Source organism: Tachypleus tridentatus, chromosome 2, assembly GCF_004210375.1.
Source record: "Tachypleus tridentatus isolate NWPU-2018 chromosome 2, ASM421037v1, whole genome shotgun sequence".
NCBI lineage: Eukaryota > Metazoa > Arthropoda > Merostomata > Xiphosura > Limulidae > Tachypleus > Tachypleus tridentatus.
In genome coordinates this window covers 109,068,120-109,091,401 of record NC_134826.1, presented here as the reverse complement: position 1 = coordinate 109,091,401, position 23,282 = coordinate 109,068,120, and the positions used below count along the sequence as shown (strand labels likewise).

Below are 23,282 nucleotides of genomic sequence, written 5' to 3'. Positions count from 1 at the left end.
CTTTTTAGTAAGTATTTATTTTTTCTAAATGTTTATAAATTTTATTAGGTTAATAATGAGTAATCATTTTCTATATGTATCAGTGTTTTATGTTTTTAACTCTATAATTCACAAGCTTACCTTTCTCAATAATACATTTATTCTTTGTAAGTCTATTTTTTATCAGTGGTAAGTCATAATTATGCTTTTGCAGATTCTTGTTTATAATTGACTATACCAAAGATATTTCATTACTTTAAAATCCATAACTTTCTTTTTTATTATTGAGTGTGTTTATCAGGATTTTGTATGAAAATATTATTTACTCTTATTTCTTAGTAGTGATTATTGCTCATCATTGGTCTTAAACACATTTTATTTTACTCTTTCATTATTATTTACTGAATAATTATACTAAGTATTTTCCTTGCATTTATTTGTTTTAAATTTTTTTACACAGTTGATGCATTTCTTATTATTTATCCAGAAAAATAATTTATAATTTTCTCTTATTTTCATCTTTTCTTATCTAATAAGAATCTATTTGCTAAATTCTTTTTTTTTCTCTTTCTTTAGGTGAAAGTGGGATGGACTTCAGAGCAATGTTGAAACATAGGTAGGATTTATATTTCAGGATCATGATTTCAATAGGTGTTGTGATTTCAAATAGTTTAGTATCTGTTGTGTAAAAGCAAATATTTGTTAATATCTAGGGGTAAATATCTTTTAAGGCTCAGTTGTTATGCATGATTCTCTGAAAATATTGTTTCTATTTTTAGTTACATATTAATTATTTTATTATACATTTTACATAAAGTATTTTTATACTCGCTATTCTTTTACATCAATGTTTATTACTGACAAATACTTGTTAACAGTAAAACATTAACCTTGATAGGCAGTATGCCAAGTGGGGAAAAGGCAAAAATGACCCTGACTGGGGTGATCTAAAACCGTTAGAGGAGGAAGAGAAGGCCAAGAAAGAAACAAAGGTGAATATTTTTCGGAATTATTGTTAATGATGTTTTATCATTCATCCAGTATTAATAATTAAAGTTGATGCTTCTTGGATATTGTATAAGTTTTGCTGAGTACTCCTTACAATTTAGTTTAATAAATATCTTAGCATGATTTATTGCAATGTCGTTAATAAGTGTAAACTGAATTTTAGTTTTATTACCTGTTTGTTTCAATTTAAACTAAAAAAAACATTTTTTAGCTTAAAGTCATTCACTCAGATTTTATACAGTATAGTTCTACAGTACGTAATTTCTATGTAAATTTGTAATTTTCAAGTATACATAAAAAAATAAAATATTTAGTAATGTATATTCATTTGCTACAGGATTCATAGGTTATGTAATATAATTATGGTTTTATCTGTATTATAAAATACTCTGATGTACATGGTATGTGTAATTTTTTGTATATATTCAGCAGAATAAATATAATTAAATATTACTTTTGTTTCCTAATTACAAGATTTGTTGATCCATATGTTTTTTTTTGTCTCTTGCGTTGCACATTACTTTATTAAATGTAATATTCTGTGTCCTATGAAATGTAGGCTGTGTTAGAAGATACCTTGTACTTGGTATATTTTGCTTATTATACTACAGGATACCAAGATACATAAAGTACTTCTGAGTTTCTGATATTGCACAATATCTAGTTATACATGGTCCATATGTTATTGGTTACATAGATGCACATGGTAACAGGAAACCTAGATGTATAAGGTTTATATGTATTCTCTATGTTACAGGATACTTGTAAATTCATGATATTTCCATACCTCTTGTTACAGGATGCATAAATATGCATGGTACTTCTTTGTTCTTTTTGGTACAAGGATATATAGATGTATGTGGTACTTTTGTATTTCCTTTTTGCTTTACATTATGCAAGGATATGTGTCTAGTATTTCTGTGTTCCCTATGGTGCAAAGAACATTGCAGTATCTTGCACACCAAATTTTCCTTGTGGTAGAGAATGCTAATGTTATAAGATACTAGATGTACAAGCTATTTCAGTATTCCATGTGTTTTTACAATATATATTTATGTAGTAGTATACTGTATCTTTCCTTAATAACATTTAAAATTTGTATAATTGTCTTTACTAAGTATAGGCACAGTTTTTTCATAAACACAATAATAATCAACAAATATATTGAAATCGGTAGTAAGTGAAACAGTAAAGTGAAGACAGAAGAATGCCTTCAAACGTGATTAGTGAATTTATTAAATCAATGTAAAATTAAGCTTATGAAAAGTAAATTACACTTATATGTTCAAAAGTCTAAAATTATTGATTTCTTTGACTGAGTATGTAGAGATTTTAATTTTAATTTTAATTTGTTAATATTAAATTTGGAAATAATTAAGAAATAACAAAGAATGCTATTGAATAAAGATAAGATGAGAAATTCTTTATTTTTGTTTTAAAATAAAAATTTAGTAAATTTGCTGTATTAAAAAAGTGATAATGAGTATTTATTAATGTGCTTTTCATATTTGCATCAACTCTTATGTTATTTATTGAGAAATTATGATTAGCTTTCCAGTTGACTATGGTAATCACTATTTACTTTTTAGAACAATAAACTTTATGTTTTATATATCTACATAACAAAACATGCATCATGATCGATTGTCAGTTTTGAGCTCTTGAATCATACTAAGTTGATAGTTCTACAACACTAATAAAGCTTTACATGGTGTTTAGAAAATGTTGTATGTTTAAGTAATATCACTTTTCATTCTTTTTTCCTATCATCCGCCAGAGGTACATTCCTTGTGGATCTTGTCAGTTGGAGATGGTTTAGCTAAGTAAGTCTTCAGGACTGGATAACAAGTGCCCACTGCCACTAGAGTTTAGTCTGGAGGTGCACCCATGGTCTATGGTACCACTTTGTACCATCTGCTGGATGTTGGTTTTAGCTGGATGCAGCACATGTACTTGCTTAGATGCAGCTGGGTGTCCTTTTTTTATCATAGACTAAAAGTGCCATACCCATTGCTGCCAGGTTTTGAATTGGAGATGTTATACTGTCCAATAGATATTAGTTCCTGGCAAATCTAGTGTTTGCTGAGTTGGAAGTGCTTTCAAGTGGAGATGGATTTTGGTATAGAAACTTATCTTCCCTACAATTCTCTTTTCAAGGTGAAGAGCTGAGTAATCCTCTAATTATTGTGGATCTGATGTACTGTTTCTGATATTGCCTGGTGTTGGATGAGGTCAAACTATTACTGCGGTCTGTTGTGTCTTAGTCATTAGACACCCAGGAGTCCAATTAATTGGTCATACATACTCTTGGATTCCTTCATATTTTCTCACCTTTTATATTCACAACACACTCATAAAAGAGCAAAGTACTGAGGTGTGATATTTTTTCTTTTGGTTCTATATCTTCTGATCTCTCTCTGGGTGCTTCCTAAAATATGATAATTTTTTTCAATGACATTCCACCATTCCATTGTAGGATTCTAGCTCTTTGTGTGAAGATATAAGATTTTGCATCAGAAGTTAGCATTTTCCTACACTGAAAATGTATTTCTGATAGATACTTACCTTTTCTCACATTTCCCAACCTGCATCCGTTTTGTTTTGGATATCTATTGTAATGTTTCCAACGTTTCGTTCAAATTTATATTCACATTTTAAAATGGTTTAACGTATGTTGCTATGTATTTAGTATTGATAATTTATTTGTATATTTGTTTTGGTAATACATTTGACAAAGTATTTACTCTGAACCTGTAAAGTATAATTAATATTGGTTTTAAAATATTTTATATAATATATTAATGTAACTACATGTTAGTTATGTTTACAAGCCATCTATAAAGTTTGGGTCCATTGGAATTATAAATATGTTTCTGATACAAATACTGATTTTTCACAATGTATTCTCATGACATTACTAACTATTACTGTCTTAGAGTAAAAATGTTCCTGAAAAAAAGAGACTGATTATTCAAACAGTGTACTCATATCTCTCCAACTGCTCTTGTTGTAGAGGTTTAATTATGCTGTCTGCTTAACAGTTACATATTTTAAGATAGTCAGGAAGTTCCAAACACCAGTGATTCTATTAATTGTTCTCTCTTCCACATAGCTGAACTTAATTTCATCTGACAGATCAAAGTGCTTGCATTTTTTGAAACTCTATGGGCACTAAGTAGAGTGCACACCTTTACTGCAGAGTATTGATCATATTCATCTCTCAAAAAAATAAGAAAATGAGTCTATATGTCCCTTGTTATGAATTTTGCCAGAAAAACAAGGAGTAATATTCTGCATGTGTCCTAGTTTCATCAAAGTTTTATCATTTTTAACTGAGTTATAGAGAAAAATAGTGTGAAAAACTTGTCACCATGTTAACATATAATAAATTTTAGAATTTTTGTGACTTTACCGTGACCCTCCAACTTCTAAGTTTGGTCACAGCAACTTTTGTCCAAATTCATTCTGACATTTTAAAGAAATCTTGCTGACACTCATTCACACACACACACACACATACATACACACACTGGGGTGAATACATAACCTCTGTCCACCTTTGGTATTGGAGGTAACAAAGCTTTGGAACATTTCTACATGTAAATAATAATTGGTTTCAATATATATATATATAATTACATAAACATATAACATAAGGACAACAAATGACCTTTTGGTTCATCTAAGCCCATTCAATCCACAATAGTAGAGTCTAAAATAAAATTAAAACATTGAAAGCTCTCCATTAAATTTTATTAAACTAGTTGCATGTACCACATCTGAAGGCAACCCATCCAAAATAGTAACTACTCTGTCAGAAAAATAAAGCTGTCTTAACTGAAGATGACTACTATCCTACCAAAATCTGTATTTATATCTCTTAGTTTACCATTTTCACCATCACATATGAAAAATATGCTTTTTACTATCTTAAACAGATACACTAACTTTTCTGAACAATGTACTCTAAATGTGATTTAACTGATAACCTATATTTCTGCAGATACAACCTAAATTCCTATTTGCCTTACCACTAACAACAGTAAACTGCTCAGATGGTTTAAGAGGTTGATCAACCAAAATGCCAATATCTTTTCTTTAATTACACTGTTGAGGTTATTCCCATCAAAACTATGCTCATAATTCAAATTGTCATATCACATATGCATTACCATTCATTTCTTGGAATTAAAATCCATCTGGCATTTATATACCAATTCATCAAAAGATCTAATTCCATTTGTAAAGCAGTAGAATCCTCCTCATAACCAGCAACACTCAAAACTTTTAATATAATCAGCAAATAGTTTGTTGGCTATTCCATGATGTGTGTCATTGGTGTAAATTAAAATGAGCTAAAGTCCTAACACTGAGCCCAATTGTGACATAAATACAGCTTGAAGTAAATTAATTTATAATGACCCTCTGCTTTCTTTGATCCCACTAGTTTTCTATCCAATGTGTCTACCTGTCCTCCACACATACAGACATAACTTTTCTAACTGTCCTTTTATGTGGCATCTTGTCAAAAGTTACTGAAAATTCAGATATGTCAAATTCACACCTGTACTCTCATCTACATAAGTAGTAAACTCTTCAGAGATTGTCAGAAGGTTAGTAAAGTGAAAGCTTCCACACTGAAAAAAACTGTTCAACAAAATTTTAAATTCTGTTAAGTGACTTTGCAAAGCATATTTTCATCAGACTTTCAAAACATTTTCCACTATTGATGTAAGACTAATATGCTTGTAATGACAGGGACATTTTTCAACACTTTAATTAAAAGAGTATTAACATTAGACGTCTTCAAATCTTTTAGTACTTGCCCACTATTAAAAAATATTGATTATTTAAAATCTTTCAGTTTTGCTACTGAAACCTTTGTTAGTTAAGCTGTTATGTACTGATAGCTTCAGAAATGTACAGTGTAAGAGTTAGATCACCTATCAACTATGTTATAACAACAATGAAAGCATTCATCATTTATGTTTTAAAACTAAATAAATAACTTATTTATAGATACAGTCTGAATTATATTATATAACCTACATAAACAGAAATTTGTTGTGTTCAAGTCACCAGGTATTTTGATGAGCAAATTGATACTTATATGATAAAATGTCCCAGAGATTTACTTACTTTTCCACACATAATGAGTGTGAAATCACACAGTTTCTTGTTTTTTTATTAACCATTTCAGAAATTACTGTTTGTTGTTATTGTTTATGATCCTGCAATGATTTCAGCATATTCTATTCGAGCTTTATAAATTAAATTGTTTGTGTTTCAGTAGTTTGGATAATGAAATTATTTAAAACTATCTTACATTTTGAGATCTGCAATCGTTTGTAGCATATTTTTTTTTTATTTTTCAGTTTATTCTACAATATTAACACAGTAATAGTATAAACTGGGCTTTTAACACTATTAGTCTTCAATAAACATTTTCCATAGTTACTCTTCTAGATTTCAAGTGAACCCCATCATAAAAAATTAATTTTAAAATATTTAAGTAATAATAAGATATTATTTTGAAAGCAAAAATCCCTAACACTCAAAATTTGTTCCTATATTAATCAATAAATCAGCATTGGATATTACAACTTCTTTCTTTTTTTTCCACATAAACTAAGTGTAACAATTTAACACAAACTGGTCAGATATTGAAAATACTGAGAACAACAATAATATACATGCTTTCTTCTTTTGGCATCAATATTTGTAAAATGTTTGGGGTCTTCATAGACCTCAGGAGACTAACACAGTGTTAAATGAAGATGTTACACTATATTATAAAAAAAAGTGGTTTGGCATTTTCTTTAAAGAAGGTTTGAATTTTTTTTCTGTGTTTTGCAGATATCTTGTTTTGGTTTAGTTTATATCAAAGCTGGTTAATCAAACAGTGTAATTTGTTCTTAGTAGGTAACATAAATTTTTTTAACTAACTATGTTTGGTTTTTCTAGCATTTTATGAATATCCTGTATTAACGTTTTTGTGATGTATATTTGATAATGAGTCCATATGAAAAGTAATGAACTGATATGTCAGTTCAGAAACATGACCTTTGCTTGAAGAAGTAGCATATAGTTTTCATTAACAGTGTTAAAATCTCGCAATATTAGCATTACAGATTGTACTTGTTCTATCTATTCTGAAGGTGCATACTGTTTTATCGATCATTTCATGTATTAAACAATGTTTTTAATAACTGGTGGTCATTTTCAATAGTTTCAACTGATCTTATAAGTGTCATATTATACCAGTCTAACAAAATTTGGTTATTTTACTGTTATGTGCATTCCTAATGGAAGTATACTAACAAGATAAATGTCATGTCTTGTATAGGTTGTTAAGTGCTTATAAATAGACCATAAACCATATAACTGTTTATAAAAAATATTTATAGTACACAGGGTTGAGTATGTTATGCTAAAAGGATTCTGTGTCACATATTAAGGTTATTTGTCATTTGCCAATCAAAGGCTTTAATTTATACTTCTTTTAGTATAAACATATACTGTGTAAGTTATTGGGCTTAGGATTCTTTTACAGTATTGTCTGTGATGTATTCGATATAAATTTAAAAATCAACAAACATCACTCACTCTACTTGTTTTCAAAATAATGTATATATTCAGAACTAGTTAAACGTATGCGTAACAAAGTTTTTATATTATAGAGATAACAAGTATATCATAAACACTGCATAGTTTTCTTCTTGTCTTTGTAAATAGCTCTAACTGTTTTATGTTTAGATTTATTTTGTAGTTTGCTAGTAATAGACTTGCATTCCTTTGTAATGTATCCCATTTTATAACAAACATAGCACATCTTCTCTCTCCTATCTGTTAACCTCCTGACACCTTTTGTAGACTCTTGCTTCTGGAAACCCATCACTGGTTTCAAATTTAACTGGATATTCTTGAATATTCCAGTTATGTTACCTCCATGGATTTCGATATACTGTTCTACCAGCTTGATCATCTCACCTACCTTTAAGAACAGTGACTTGTTGGTTGAAGATAATATCATGAACTTTACTTTCACTAATAGATCTGCCAATCCATCAAAATTATTTTTGCACAAGTTCATGTCAGAACATCTAGTTAAATATTGCTGCATACTGAAATATAGTTTTTTGAGTGTCAGCTTTTACTTCTCTGAACTTCTAATGAAAACTTTCTTCAGTAATTTCATATCATTTCACTAAAGCCACTTTTGATTTGCCATAGTCCATGTCATCTTCTGGCACCATGCCTGAATATATTTGTAGATTTTTCCAGTGAGTGGTGATCAAAGACAAGCCCATTCACCTTTGTCCTAGATCTGACGTTGAGCAAATCTTTCATATCTCTCCAGGATGTTATCCATATAATCTTTATATTTGTCAAATTTAGGCAGCTTGGGTTAGCTGGCCCTGGCTCCATTGCCATTCTTGAGTTCTTCTTCCTTTGGTTGAGTGAGCTTTTCAATCTTAGTTTGTGCTTTTACTCTCTCTTTTACTAGTCTCTTCTCTCTCTTTTTATCTTCCTTTTTCACTTTGTGCTCTTATTTTCTCTATTACTAGTCTCTCCTCTCTCTTTTTCTTCCTTCTCAATTTGTGCTGTTATTTACTTTCTTTCATTTTCTTCTTTCAGTCTTTCTTTCTCCCCTCTTTGTCTACAATCTTCTCTCTCTAATTAATATTGTTGTTTAACAAACTCTCATAGTTCGATGTCTTTTAACACAAGAAATTATCCTCTTTCAACCCATTTATCAAAATCACCTGACATGGTTAGATAAGAAATTGTAATCTCTAGAATATTTATGAAACTACTACAGTTGTGAATATATATAGGCCTACTTATTTCTGTTGTCATTCACATTTTCTTCTGTCAGCATCTACTACTGTATAATTCTCACCACTCTTTGTTAATTGTCAATTAAAGGCTCTTACTTATGCTTCCTTGTAGTATAAATATATAATGTATTGTTGTTGGGCTTAGGATTCTTCTACAGTAGATGTGTGTGACTTGTTGACAATAAATTCAAAAATCAACAAACAGTACTCATGCTACTTGTTTTCAAAATAATGTATATATTTAGAACTAGTTAATTGTGTGGTTAAATGTATGTACAACAACATTTTTTACATTATAGAGATAGTAGGGATATCATAAACACTATATAGTTCTCTTCATTTTGTCAAAAATTCACTTAGATCTATTTCATTGCTTTAGAATTTTAGTTGACAAGTTAAACTAATTTTTGTTATTTCTATTGCACTAGTATTACATGTATAATCTACTTAAAATTGTGGTGTAAGTCATCACAGCCATTCATCCAGTAATTGTCTGGTCTTTGTACTTTAGGTATCATCTGTTCCATTTGTCAAAGTTCACTCAGGCTGTTTCAGTTACTTTGAAATTCATTTTGATGAAATAAACTTTAGTTCCTGTTTGTTTTAAAACTGTTAATTTTCTTAAATATATTAAACATTAAGCCTATCACTTCTACAGTAGTTAACTTCACATTAAACTTTTCCTTGGCTATAACTTTATGCTCTTCTGTTATTATCCTTGTCTGTCTTTTCTCACTCATCCCACATATTTATATGTTTATTATTTAATCATATGTTCATTATATTCTTGACATCGATGTGTTACCAACACAATTTCCAATAGTTCTGTGCTTTTAACTCTCTTATAATAAAAGAAAAATAAACAATCATAAAATATTTATCCACAAAATAAACTAATTGATAATAAGTGATGTCGAGAAACCCACTTGTTGAGAAATTTATATGCAAAAACGGCTCGTTTGGGTTGAGAAAATATTTTACATAGAAGAGCGAACAACGTTTTGACCTTCTATGTAAAATATTTTCTTAACCCAAACGAGCCGTTTTTGCATATAAACTAATTAATAATATTTACTTTATACATTCTTTTATATCATGACACTTTGTATATACTAACTAACAAGTTATGTGACATCTACATCTGATATAAACTTGCAGTGAAGTAGCATATTTCATATTTGCATTTTGACATTGATTGGTAGTTGTAGGCAGTTTGATACCACCAAAAATAGATTAATTTTGGTAAGATGCTTAACAGCTCTTTTAAATGCAAAATATTTATACATTCAAATCATAAAGATGCATTTGTGTTAGAGATTTAAAACTTCCAAGCATAGTAAAGCAAAAGAATATGGATCAACTTAGGAGATGAGAACAATATATAATAAAACCTGCAATAAGTTATTATATAGCATGGTATGTTACATATAGCATTTGGTAAAAGGTAAAATTCCGTGAACCTTTAAGTCAATGGCAAAAGCTGTCCACATACCTGATACAACAGCATGAAACATAATCAAAAAGAATTTCCATCTGAAGAAGCTACTCAAATTATGTATACACACATTTTTTCCTACAACATATTCATTCAACCATTACATATCTGAAGCAGCTGGAGAATGCTATTCCTTATAAAAAAATATAATGGTCAAGTTACCAGAAGAAGCATCTGTGGATTTCTGTTTGATTGAGTTGTTGAAATGAATGTTGAGAACTATCATTCTCATACACTAGATGGATTATGAAAACCAACAGAGAGGATTGGAGTGTATTAGACATGGCAGTCTTATGACAAAGTATTTTGCAATGGAGACTGTGGTGCAGGGGTTTATCAAGACATACAACTGTGAGATAAAGTATTATTGTACATAGAGATTTGGACTGTTAAAGTGTGAGGAAGCCCCTAAACTATCTTGATGTAACATATTAAATGTCATTTTGGCCTTATTTTTATATATTTTTCATCGAATTAGGTTTTAATGTAGTGGTGTGTAGGTTTCTGGTATACATGAGAAGTTTTCCAAGTGACTAAAATATTTCATTTATAAATAATTGAGTACAAAAACTAATTATAAGGTGATATTTTAGTTAAATGTTATATAATTTGTGCTAATTTCTGAAATTTTAGTTATGAGCACTTCTTTGTATTCCTTCCAGAGTTGTGGATAACCTAAATGAAAAAATACAAAAGCATAGACATGTATTTTTTGTATATCATGAATTGTTTTTCTTTTTTAAATTATCATTTTCATGTCAAAACTCATGTGAAATTGTTTTTATTTGTAGTCTGGCTTAAAACTAAAGTATGAATTGAATATATTTCTGTGTATGTATATTCTTGTGTCAGGTTTTGTCTTCTATATATGATTAAAATTTGATAACTAAAACATATAGGAGGATAGAAATTTTTCTGAGTCTAAACATAATTTTTCCTTGGATGCTGTGTTCTAAAATATTATTAGAACCCATTCTCTCAGGAGGTTGGAGGGATCCAAAGAGGGTTTTGGATCTTCTCTTGTTATGGGCTGATTAGTGTTTGTTTTATTAACTGACGTTTCCTGATTTGTTCTGTGTTCGTATGTGAGGGTATATGTTTTTGATAATTTCATTAATATTTGTTTGTATGGTGTGTACTTAATGTACAGTTATTCTGGCTGATCACTGTTTTCCTTTCTATGCTTGCTAATGTAGTGAATAAAAAATTCTTACTTGCTTGTTATCCACCTGGCCTATGATAATATTTTCTACTTCATTACAATGCTCCTTTTTATATTAATTTATTTTTACTGTTCACCACAATGTTCATTGACTCATTTCTGTGTTCATGATTATTCATGAGTGTTTTCTGTAGTTTGATCTATGCTATGTAATAGTATTGATTAAATAGTATCATTTGCTCTTGTTCAGACTTATTCATAACTACAGTTTATTTATTCAATGTTCTAGAGCACTTGTGACTGCATTCTTGTCACTTGTTTTAGGTTATTGATGGTAATACACTGTAATTTGTTCCATACTATAGTTATTTATTACTTCATTCTTTCAATTTTTACATTCTGATATATTTATAAATGTACTCTGTTATTACTAAATGCTACTGAGAGCTTGTGACTGCATTCTGTTATTTTTTCAGTCTTTTGGAGTACTCAGAAATACATGCTGTCAAAGTACTGTGGTTTGTTTAATTTTTAAGAACCTGAGATACTTTTGACTGCAGTTGACTTTAATATCACCACTTGTTTGATGTTTGAGAGTATTTTAGTTTTGCCTCATGATCTAGAGTAATGAAATAACTTATTTAATATTTCGGGTAAATGTAGTCTTGAAATAAAAGAAAAAAAAGATGTGAAGTACAATTTTTTTTTTGTAATTTAAGTAATTATGACATGGATTTGGCTCAGCAGCATAAATAAAATACCAATTTTTGTTATTGTGTTAAAATAAGAAATATAATTATAAAAAGGCAAAAATGTTTCATTTTATTTTGTTTTAAATTAATAAAATAACATAAAATAGACAACAGTTATTTTGTACAAATGATATTTTTTGTGGAAAATACTGTAGAGGCTAATACAGTGATTATATAAAATTGTATAAAGACATTCAGGAATGAGATCAAAGACTGGAAACTCTGTAATACTCAAAATACTCCTTCTCATGTTTTGTTAGGCATCAATTTGTGTATTATTTCATCTTAATGAAAAATTTGCTGTGGCAGCTCTAGTTCAAGTCTTTTCATGTTTGTTTCTGCATACTTGTATTTGTATCTGCTGGTTTAAGTCTCTGATGAAAGCAATCTTGTCAAGCCAACAGTACCAAGTCATACTTTATTCAAAATAAAATGGATATCTCAGTCAGTAATAGTGTGAAGATTAACTAGCTGCTTATAAAATAATAGTGTAGGTGTCAGTAAATAAGGATGTCAAAAAAGAAAAAAAAAATGTTTTTTTGCTTTTACTGTTTAGAACACTAACATTGTATTTGTTTTTAGTGTCAAAGATTTTAACTGCAGGTAGTGATATCATATGTTGCTTTTTGAGAATATTTTTTTACCTGTTGTAGTACTAATTTTAGTTCTAGATAAATCTAATCTAGAAGAACTAACTATTTTATAGATAATATAATCAAAGTATATGTATTAAGTTGACTTTGAAATGGGTGTGAACTGACTATTGGGTTGACACTTGTAGAGGTATACAATCTACTGATGAAGCTCAAATATAGAAGATGACATTTTAAAAGTCTTCAGCTTTTCATTTTAAGGACCTAGAAGATGAAACGAGAAAGGCTTTTGAAACAAAGTTTTCTACATTTTAGTTGCTTAAGTAGATTGTATAGTCACCAATATCCTTCTGCTAGTGTTTCACATTTAACTCAATTAACTCTCTTGTTAACCCAAGTTAAAGCACAGTAGGCAGTTTTATTGTGTGTTTAAAATAAGTTGATGCCTACAAACCATCATTTAATTTTAACTAGCAGTATTTTTACAAACTGATGATTCAAAAATTGAGTCTTTGAATATTCAAATTTGCATATTTTTGAAAGTTACATATTTGGATCTGCTTTAATAAAATCTACAAGTAATATAATTATTTATATATTAATGAGAAAAACAAAGAGTTGTATTAAATTTGATATTGTATTTTGAAACTTGCTTACATATGGTGCAAATATTTGGGTTATTTTTGTGTGATATATAATCACTTTTATTTTCACATTGACTAATATACCAAATAAGATACTAGCTTTTTATGAATTGATGCACTAATATTTGTGTTTTACATTCTGTTTATTTCTTGGAATTTTGTGGACATAAGAAATTTTTTTAAATTTTTAAAATATCTTACTAACTATAATAGTAAGAACTCAAGATTTTTCATTATAATTAATAAGTAATAAACTTTAATTCAGTCACTTGTGTTGTGCCACCTTTGGTAAGAGTGGTGTCATAGAAGTTTTGTTATAAACAACATGTGTTGTGCTGTGTCATAGAGCTTAATGGAACGACGTGGTTCCCGGGATGGTCGGCGCCTGTCACTAGCTGAACTCATACCTGACTGGCCAGTCCTGCAAAAAGTGGTGATACGACAGGTTGGAGGATGTGAAATATTTTACTCTTTCAGTTTCCTTGCATCCTCCTTACTATCTGCTTCTCTTCCTATAGTTTTTTCTGTTTCATTTCAGGACTGAATCAGGTCATGAGCTGGCCCTCCATCTTTATTGTATGAATGTATATCTGCTTAAGTTCTTGTTCTTTGACTTATCTGAAGCTTTCATTCTTTCATTCACAGTTTTCTTTGGTAAAAATTGACTTTATATGCTTCTCCAGGACTGATGATAATTCATTCTTACTGTTTCTTGAATTTATGCTAGTCTTTGCTATTTCAATATTTACTGTGTAAAAAGAATAGAATATTATAGCACTGTAGTTTACCATATGTACTGTTTTATTTTAAAGAATTATAAGTTAGAACACGTCTGCAGGAGAGGAGAAACCTGATTATTATTATAGTAAGTTAGCACTATCCTGATTAAGCTTATAATATAGGTATTACATAATGATCAGTTGAATCATTCAAGTGTAACATGTAAACAAGCATGAAAAACTAAATTTTATTCAAAAAAGGCTGAAAGAAGGTCATGATAGGGAGGTTTAAACAAGATTTATCATTTTGTGGGTTTTTTTCTATATAAAATAGAAAAAGACTATACTTCTGCTTAAGTAATGAAGAAGTTACAAACTTCATTTAGCTGTATAAATGCACACATTTTGAAAACCTATTTGAACTGCATTCAACTAATGTTTCTCTACATTGTTTCCAATAACAAGTATAAAAATTATTTGTGCCTGTTACATCTTCTAAGACGTATCACAGTGCTACACCTAAAATCTTTCTTTAAATAATAATCAAACTCTTGTTTTAGTGTCATAAATATCCACCAACAAATAAAAATGGTTACAAAAATCTTCCTTTTAGAATATTTACACATCAGAGTTCACAAAGAAAAGAGTTACACTCTATGTGTTAAAGGAACAGACACAAGAATTAAAGAAATATTAGTTTTTGAATACTCATAATTACATACATACCGTAGAGGTCAAATAATGGAAAATGTGAAGTTGTAAAAATTCTTAAATTAGTGATTTTAATAGGCTTACATCATTAGCCTTAACATGAAAGAATTTTTTTTTTATGTTTTGAAACATGTGGCTGTTCTGTGTTAAAGACTTCAAGGCACTGGGTTTGAACTTTTGAAACAGTATATATATGCAAAAATTTCTCTACTGCACTTGCATAAGAGAACTGTCGGAAAATTGTATTGAGATTAAATGTATATATAACAAATATTTTCATAGATAAACCTTATCTCTTGTGCTAGTTTGGATTATTTAAGAATCATCATAAGAAGATACTGAGCATCTGTTAATTCTGAAGAAGTTTCAGGTTATTTTGAGTTATTTTGTTATCAAAAGTATAAAATATGGAATCGTGGTAGCAGAAATTTTAGAAATGTTGTCTTACAGTATAAAAATTATAGTATACTTTCAAACATTAGCAAAAAATGTATTAACATAATGCTAAGTAGTAACACCTTGAAAAATAAAAAAGATACAAATAATGTAAATTGTTAGTGTATCTATTTTTAAAATCTTTATGCATATAGAGGGGTTAATATTGTGATTCTTGTATATTAACAATATAATAGAAAATTAGCAGGACAGATATAATGAACTATTGAAAATATAGCTTATTCTTGAATGTTTTTTGTATAAAACATAAAGATTCTTTATAATATAAGTAAATTGAAATTTTGATACTTTTAAGTTCATGATGAATTGTAAAAGAAGAAACTTTTTATTTTGGCCAGTGGATCTTAAACTTAACACTGTATTAATAAATTATGAATGTGAAATATCTATAAATTTATTACTCATAGGTTTACTTATGAGGTAGAAAAAGATAGCAATATATACATTGTATCCATACATTCTACATCTGTAATATTTGTTTATGTCATCAGTTATTATGTTTATTATGCATCGTGCTCATTAAAAAACATTGAGTTTTTTCACTGTTTGTTCTGTATTTTTTAAGTGTCTGCATACATTTTCCCTTCTTTTTTGCATAATTTTCATTTGTTAAATAAAGGTTTTTTTTTTTTCTTTTGCATGTGCATTTATTTCTGGGAAGCTCAAAGTATAGCATTATTCATTGAAAAGTTATTGATGTACTTGCAGCTGTTATCTGCAATATACATCAAATTATTTTCTAAATGCTAAAGTATTTTCCTGTTTTTACAAAGAATTATATTATTTTGTATGGTTGCTTGATCTTTGTTATATTTTTTCATAAGTTTATACATTGCATATTGTTGAGAACTGTGTGAAGAAACAGATTATTTCTAATAATCTAAATGTCTGGGTTTCTCTCAAAATATTATTATTATACACTTAAAATTTATCATTTTCTCAGAAGTAAACCCAACAAAGACTATTATGATTTGTTTTAAAATTGAATATAGTAATATAAATGTAAGTAGATTTGTGAGATTTATATATAAAAGATCAAACTAAAAAAGAAGTTTTAAAAAATCAGTGTGTCTTCCTAGTAGTTAATTATACTTGATAAAATTTTTCATAAACAATAAAATTGTTTTGCTTATTGTACTCATGAATCATTAGTTTGTAATTTAGTGTATTAAAAAACTTCACTGAGCAAATAATTTTTTAAAAAAATTATTTGTAGGTTATGTTATCCACTCATATTCTTTCAGGTGGATAGACTCAGTTAATATTGAAATATTTGAAATTTATATTTTTACTAACATATTAGTCTTAGAAAAGTTGAAATGTGGGTATCTTCTGAATAGGTAGTTGAGAAAGCAGAAAAAGAATTGATACTTGCATTTCAAAACCAGCAGTCTTCTTACATAATAAGATTGGTTTATTCCAAGAAATATTTAGATTTTTGTGTTATAAGCATGAAAAACAATGTTATAGAATTCACAAAAAAGTAACATAACTGCTTTTCACAGTTTATAAAAATGATTATAAAAATGTAATCTGTTTTAGTTTATATTTTGTTGATTTTTAAAAATTTTAACCATTGAGAAAATGCCAAGTTTAGTGAAAGTATGCAGACTGTGTTTTATTTAGTCCCAATATTTCAGTCTTTTCAACACTTTTACATTCAAATAGGTAAAATTTTTCATGAGTTTTGAATGTAATGCATACCAGAGTAAACTAGACTTTTCTGTGTGTGACACATAAAGCAAGTTAGTACATGGGCTGTACATGTTAATTTTATGATTAGTGTCATTTACAATATCAAGATAAAAGTATGTGGTGAAAAATTTGTATTGTGTTGTGTACATGTAAATGCATTTGCTTAAAGTATCAATCTTCTACCTAGTTTATTAAATTAAATATGTTTCTACATGCATGTAGTAGTTAATTATAATAGCTTTGGTTAAAATCATTTCAATATAGCTAAAACTTTAATCCATTGTTAATATTTGTTGAGTACTAACACAATAGGTTTATTACATGTTTATGGTACTCCTACTAATACACATTTATTACTACAACATTTAATGTTAACAATGAATAAATGTAGGAGCCTATTTTTAATGTGTTTTTAAAGAAGTTTGCAAGTACTTGAACTTTATATAGAAATTAATTAAGTTCCAATTTTTTATGCAACATAGATCTATTTTTTTTAGGTGATGATGAGAAATAATAAGACTGTTTACATTGTATTTTTTGTGTATATAAATTAAAATGGAGTATTTAATTTTTTGATTCTCAGAAAGCAGATGCTTTCATCAAACCTCTTGTAAATATCCAAGTCAAAGAGGGAAAGGACAAGATTGCTCGTTTTGAAGCTGTGTTTAACAAATCAGGAGTTAAGGCAAAATGGTTTAAGGGCAAACAGGAGGTTTTCATGGGTAAAAAATATCACATGAGTAGTACAGGTGATCTCCATGTGTTGGAAATAATGAATCCAGTTGAGGATGATGGTGGAAAGTATACAATTCAGTGTTTAGATACTTCATGCTCAGCAGTTCTGGAAGTTGAAGGTATGCTAGGAGTAAATTATATTACTACTTGCACTTTATATGGTACTATGGTAGTGAAATAAGGAGGAATGTAACCAAGACACTAAGCAGAGTTAAAATATTTTATTTTTAATGACACAAGTGTTATTTTACAACTGCCACTTTTCATTTTAAAGGCTCTCCTTTTAACAGTTTTTTAAAATATTCTTTTATTATCACTAGATGTCTTATAATATTGCAGGAATACAGAGAACAGAAAGTGGTTCTGCTATTATTTAAATCCTCTTTATTTTGATATACATTACTGATTTTAAGATTTGTTGTTGTTTCTTGATGATGGACATCAGATAAACCTAGCCTTTTAACATATTTTAGACACCATTAACATAAAGTAATATACGATTCTTAAAAGACGTTTTCTTTACGTGTTACTTACAATACAAGGTGATTTAAGATGAATTTTTCACTATAATGTCTGAATCAGAATTGATAAAGCACACTTAATTAATCTTTTTTTGAATGTGCATATATAATTTGTAGTGTTTAATTAACTTGGTTTACTTCTGACTATAATTCTGTGAATGAGTATATATTTGGTGATCAGATTTTCATCTTATGATAATATTATCTTATTAATATTAAAAAATGATACAAAAGGTTTATTGTAGCTACATAAGTTATGCTGTAACAGAGTAAAAAAATGCCACTACAACCAGGGTCAAACAAACAATTTATTAAAATATAACAACAGAAACCTAAAATAAAACTCTCAAATAACTAGAATACAAATTTTATCAATTCCAATAAAAATAGTTAGTAGACATGTGTCTGGTCAGGGTGAGGTACAAATGTGAATAAACAATATGCAATAAATCTCAATGTTATTAATTTAATAAATATAAAAAATTAGGAAAAAGAACCAGAAGGAGAATAAAAAACACCTAATTCATGAAATACCACAATATTTCAAAATCAAACCCCTTTTTGTGATCAGTAACAATATCAAGCAATAATTAACAGTATTTATAACTACATTTTGTAAACTAACTAATTATTAAGAGAAAGAAAGGCTTTTTATTTATCAATTAGGCCATGAAGTAACAACTCATGTGACTAGCTATTATCATTAATTTACATAATTTTTTACAACCTTAATATCTGTACATCACTGCTGGGGAAACTGGTGTTAGTTTCATAATATGTACATACTCAAAATCAAGTACTCTAGATAGAAGGTGAGTTACAGCTTTAACATAAATAAAAATTCAAAGTTGAAGGAACAATGAGTGAACGGTAAAAAAACATACTAAATTAATAAAAAAAATTGAAATCCCACAATTTGTGAAATTAATTTGCTAGGTTTTCTATGAAAGCAGTGTACTAATCCAAAACACCACCTTTCTTTTGTAAGTTTTCTATTTATTTTCTATTAAAGATAGTAAAACTAATTACGTTTTTATAACACAGCTCAGTGGTGAGAAATATGTTTAAATATTTGGTATTTATTTTATTGAAGCAGTGCTATTTTTATTTATGACTCAGATTAGTTTGGCATACAGATCATACTAGTTGATGATTGTGTTGTAGTTGAATAACTATTTATTGTTTTCTTTTCAAATACACTAAGTTTATGTAGTTTTATTCTTAAAATAGATAAAGCATCAGATTTCTATGGTTTGATGTACTATTTTAAAGATTACTCATAATGTTATTTGCAGAACCTGATCCTGTATATAAGTTTGTGAAGAAGCTTCCATCCAAAGTGGATGAGTACACATTAAAAGAAACTATTCTTGAGTGTTCAACCAATAGCCATAAAGCTCCTGTCAAATGGTTCAAGGATGGAAAGAGGATTGAGGTGAGATTTAATAAAATGTTAAACTTTGTAATACTCATTGTTTAGGTTATCACTGTATGCTGAAATGACACAAATAATATCAGTGAAAATATGTAGTTTTACATTTAGTTTCTTTCAGGTTGTGTTTGAAAATGTAATTTATGTGATTTTAGATACCAGCATAAAGAATATATAGAATTATAAACTTTCAAGCTCACTTTTTAACTTGTGTAAAATGAGCACTTTATTGAATTAATATTTTGTTATTAATTTCCTAAGTTATTGTTGGTTTGGTTTGTTTTACCATTCATTTTGTTGTTGAAATATTTCTGGAAGTTCAAGCTTTGAAACTAAATTTTTTTATTTGAAACATATCTTTAGTTTATAGTATTGTTTTTAAACATGCATCACAAATAATCTTCAATCTTGTGCTTGTTAATGAAAATGCACAAATTATAGATTGCTAGTAGAGTAAAATAACACAGTTTAATACATTTCAATATTTTTGTGACTTTTGTAGTCAAGTGACAAGTTCATCATAGATTCTGATCTACTTGGGAGAAAAATTCTTAGAATTCAAAATTCTGCACTAGAAGATAGTGGGGAATATTGCTGTAAGATCAACAGCCAGGAAAAGACTTCTACAAAAGTTAGAATTACAGGTTAGTTATGTAGTCAGTAATATGATGATCTGTATAATCCCTGAGGCATGTAGGATGAGATATCTGTAACAGAATGTTGTTTTATAAATGTCCTTTAGTGTTAAAAGATCATTAATGTCATGTTTAAAAAATTCTGTGTATGTCTCAGTTTCAAAAGTCATATTTCTTACTTTAACTACTGTGAAAAACATGTAACTAAGTTAGAATGAACATGATGTCTTTTATGACTATATAGTGGTACAGTCGGGTCAAAATATGTTTTGGGGATTCATGTTGTTTTTTACAAATTAGAACAAAAGTTCACATTCATGAAGCCACTGAAGAGCATAAAGGTAATGGAAAAAGAAACAGTAACCTTTGAATGTGAAGTGGATGAATGGGAAGCCCAGGTCAAGTGGTTTAAAGATGGAACTGAAATCAAGAAGGATAAAAGGTGCATTTATAACTTTATTCTAATTATATCATAAATAAAATTTAGGCAATTTTATTCGTTTTTTTGTTTTATGTTATTTTCTTAGTTTCCTTTGTTCTTTCCCAATTTCCTTATATTATATATCCTTTGTGTCCTGGAATATTTTTTCATTCCACCCATGTGAGGATGATATTCTGGGAATTATTGACAATGTTAAAATATGCTCTCTATATATATATATAATATGTAACGTTGATATTGGACTGTCTTGGTGAGCTACTGTAGCTTAATGCTGTGTTTAAATACATTAATACTGGTGTTGTTTTTTTCCTGATTGGCCTTTATTTAAATTAATCTGAAAGAAGATTGAGATAATTTTTGTGAGAGGAAGTATGTCTATTGGAAATTAATTTTCATTATTAAAAAGTGTTAATTTTTGTCTTCTTCCCACTTAATCTCAGATCAAAAGGTTCACTTACTTTGGTCTTATCCACCAATATATGTAGATATTAAATACAATTCTCAAATTTATTATTTCCTCCTTCATATTAATTGTTAAACATTCAGAAAAAGTCTACATTTACAAAGCTATCTTGGAATAATTAGAATATGATGTTCATCCATATCTGGATTTGAATTATGTAGCATGTAATAATTAATGAATTATATACCTCCAGTATTTTGTATTGGTTAATTCTGAACAGTTTAATTTACTAATGTGTTGAATTTACTGAATTTTAATTTGATAACGATTAAGCCTACAATCTGGCTGATTATTTACTTTGTTTCTAAAATTCCTCTTGTTATATTTATATCAGTTAATGATTCTTAGACAATACAATTTCATTGTGTTAATATTTTTTATTATTGTATAATTTGTTCCTTAACGATATTAATACCAATAAAAAGTAAATTTATAAAAGAAACACCATATGATCTGAAGTTATAGACTGAGTTAATAAATACTAACTGTGTACAATATTCACCTGTATCATACTGTTTTGTTTTCCAGAATTGACATTACTAGTGAAGGCCGTAAACGTCGTCTTATTATAAAAGAAGCTAAAGTATTAGATGAAGGAGAATATACTTGTAAAACTAATGCTGATACAAGTACTGGAGAGCTTATTGTTGAGCGTAAGTAGTACACAGATACATCTGTTAAACTAGTCTCAGTTCCTTTAGGATTAACACTTAGTTAATTGTCATAAGTCCAGATTGTAGCAAGAAAACTTCTCTTTGTTTTAAAAACTACACTAGAAAAAGCTTGACTTAAAATGACAATAGTAGAGTAGAGCATTTTCAGTGACTATAATCAATAAAATGTAACCACACTTGGATTTTGCTTAGTGGTAGTTAGTAGATAGTGCTGATTCATTTCTAATAAAAATAGACCTAAATCTTTATATGCAGGTTTTTTGTAAAATAATTAGTAATTATTAGGCATTATAGTAATTGCAAGTTTAAATCTGAATTGTCATTTTTAGGAGTGTCTGAGATTGAGGCTTAACTGAAAATGACAAGTGGAGAACAAAGTATTTTCGATGGCTATAATCAATGAAATGTAACCACATTTGAATCTCAGTTAATGGTAGTTAGCAGATAAAAATCGACCTACACCTTTATATGCAAGTTCTTATGGAATAATTAGAATGTGATTAATCAATATATGGTCTCATTTTCAATACCTTACTTATTATGAGGTGCAGTTCATGTTGGATTTGCTTTGGAACTTTTAATTTTTTTGTGGAAAAAACTTAATATTTAATGTGCCTAAGTTGAAAAGTTAAAATTGAAATGTCTTTCAAATTAGAGTATTGATAATGTTATTTTTAATTTGTGATTTTTAAAGCTTCAACTTGTGTTATATATACATGCATTTTACAGAGAAGTTATTTAAGGTTACAAAAATATTATTTCTTATGACTGTGTTCCGGTTGATAATGAATGTGTGTAATGTATAAATTCTGAATATTAGTTAGAATGGTGTTATAAACCATATTAACCTGCTCTTGTTATTTCAGCTGCAAATAAGATTGTCAAAAAACTGAAAGACCAGTCTGTATTGGAGAAGGAACAAGTGATCTTAGAAGTTGAAATGCTTGATACCAAAGCTCCAATACAGTGGTTTAAAGATGGAGAACTTATTAAACCTTCAGACAGGTATAGAACAAGATATTTGTGTATAAGAAAGAGTATATGATATACAGTCTTTGATAAACAAAATCCATTTCTTTTTATGAAAAACTAAACCTTCAAGCTTTTGTTTTTGCCTATTTTCTAATTAGTATGTATATTTTGTATATATGGTTATTTTTCCCATACCTGAGAGTGATTTTTGACAAAACTTTTTGATTAAACTGCAGAATAAGCAGTAAACTTAGAAAACTCAATGTTGTGCAAATTTACTTTCACTCAGAAACTTTTTAAATTAATAATGTGATGAAGCCCCTCAGTAGCAGAGTGGTAAGTCTGCAGACTCA

General features: G+C 28.5%; 1 pseudogene across 1 annotated transcript in view; it reads left to right on the top strand.

Annotated features, from left to right (window-relative positions):
• Window positions 1-23,282, top strand: part of LOC143244816 (twitchin-like) — a 296,421-nt pseudogene that overhangs the window by 93,642 nt on the left and 179,497 nt on the right. The window contains exons 28-36 of the transcript XR_013025339.1: window positions 556-595; window positions 878-971; window positions 13,821-13,919; window positions 17,639-17,909; window positions 19,607-19,746; window positions 20,246-20,387; window positions 20,679-20,820; window positions 21,812-21,936; window positions 22,824-22,962. The product of XR_013025339.1 is annotated as a twitchin-like (transcript). The remainder of the gene's footprint in view (window positions 1-555; window positions 596-877; window positions 972-13,820; window positions 13,920-17,638; window positions 17,910-19,606; window positions 19,747-20,245; window positions 20,388-20,678; window positions 20,821-21,811; window positions 21,937-22,823; window positions 22,963-23,282) is intronic.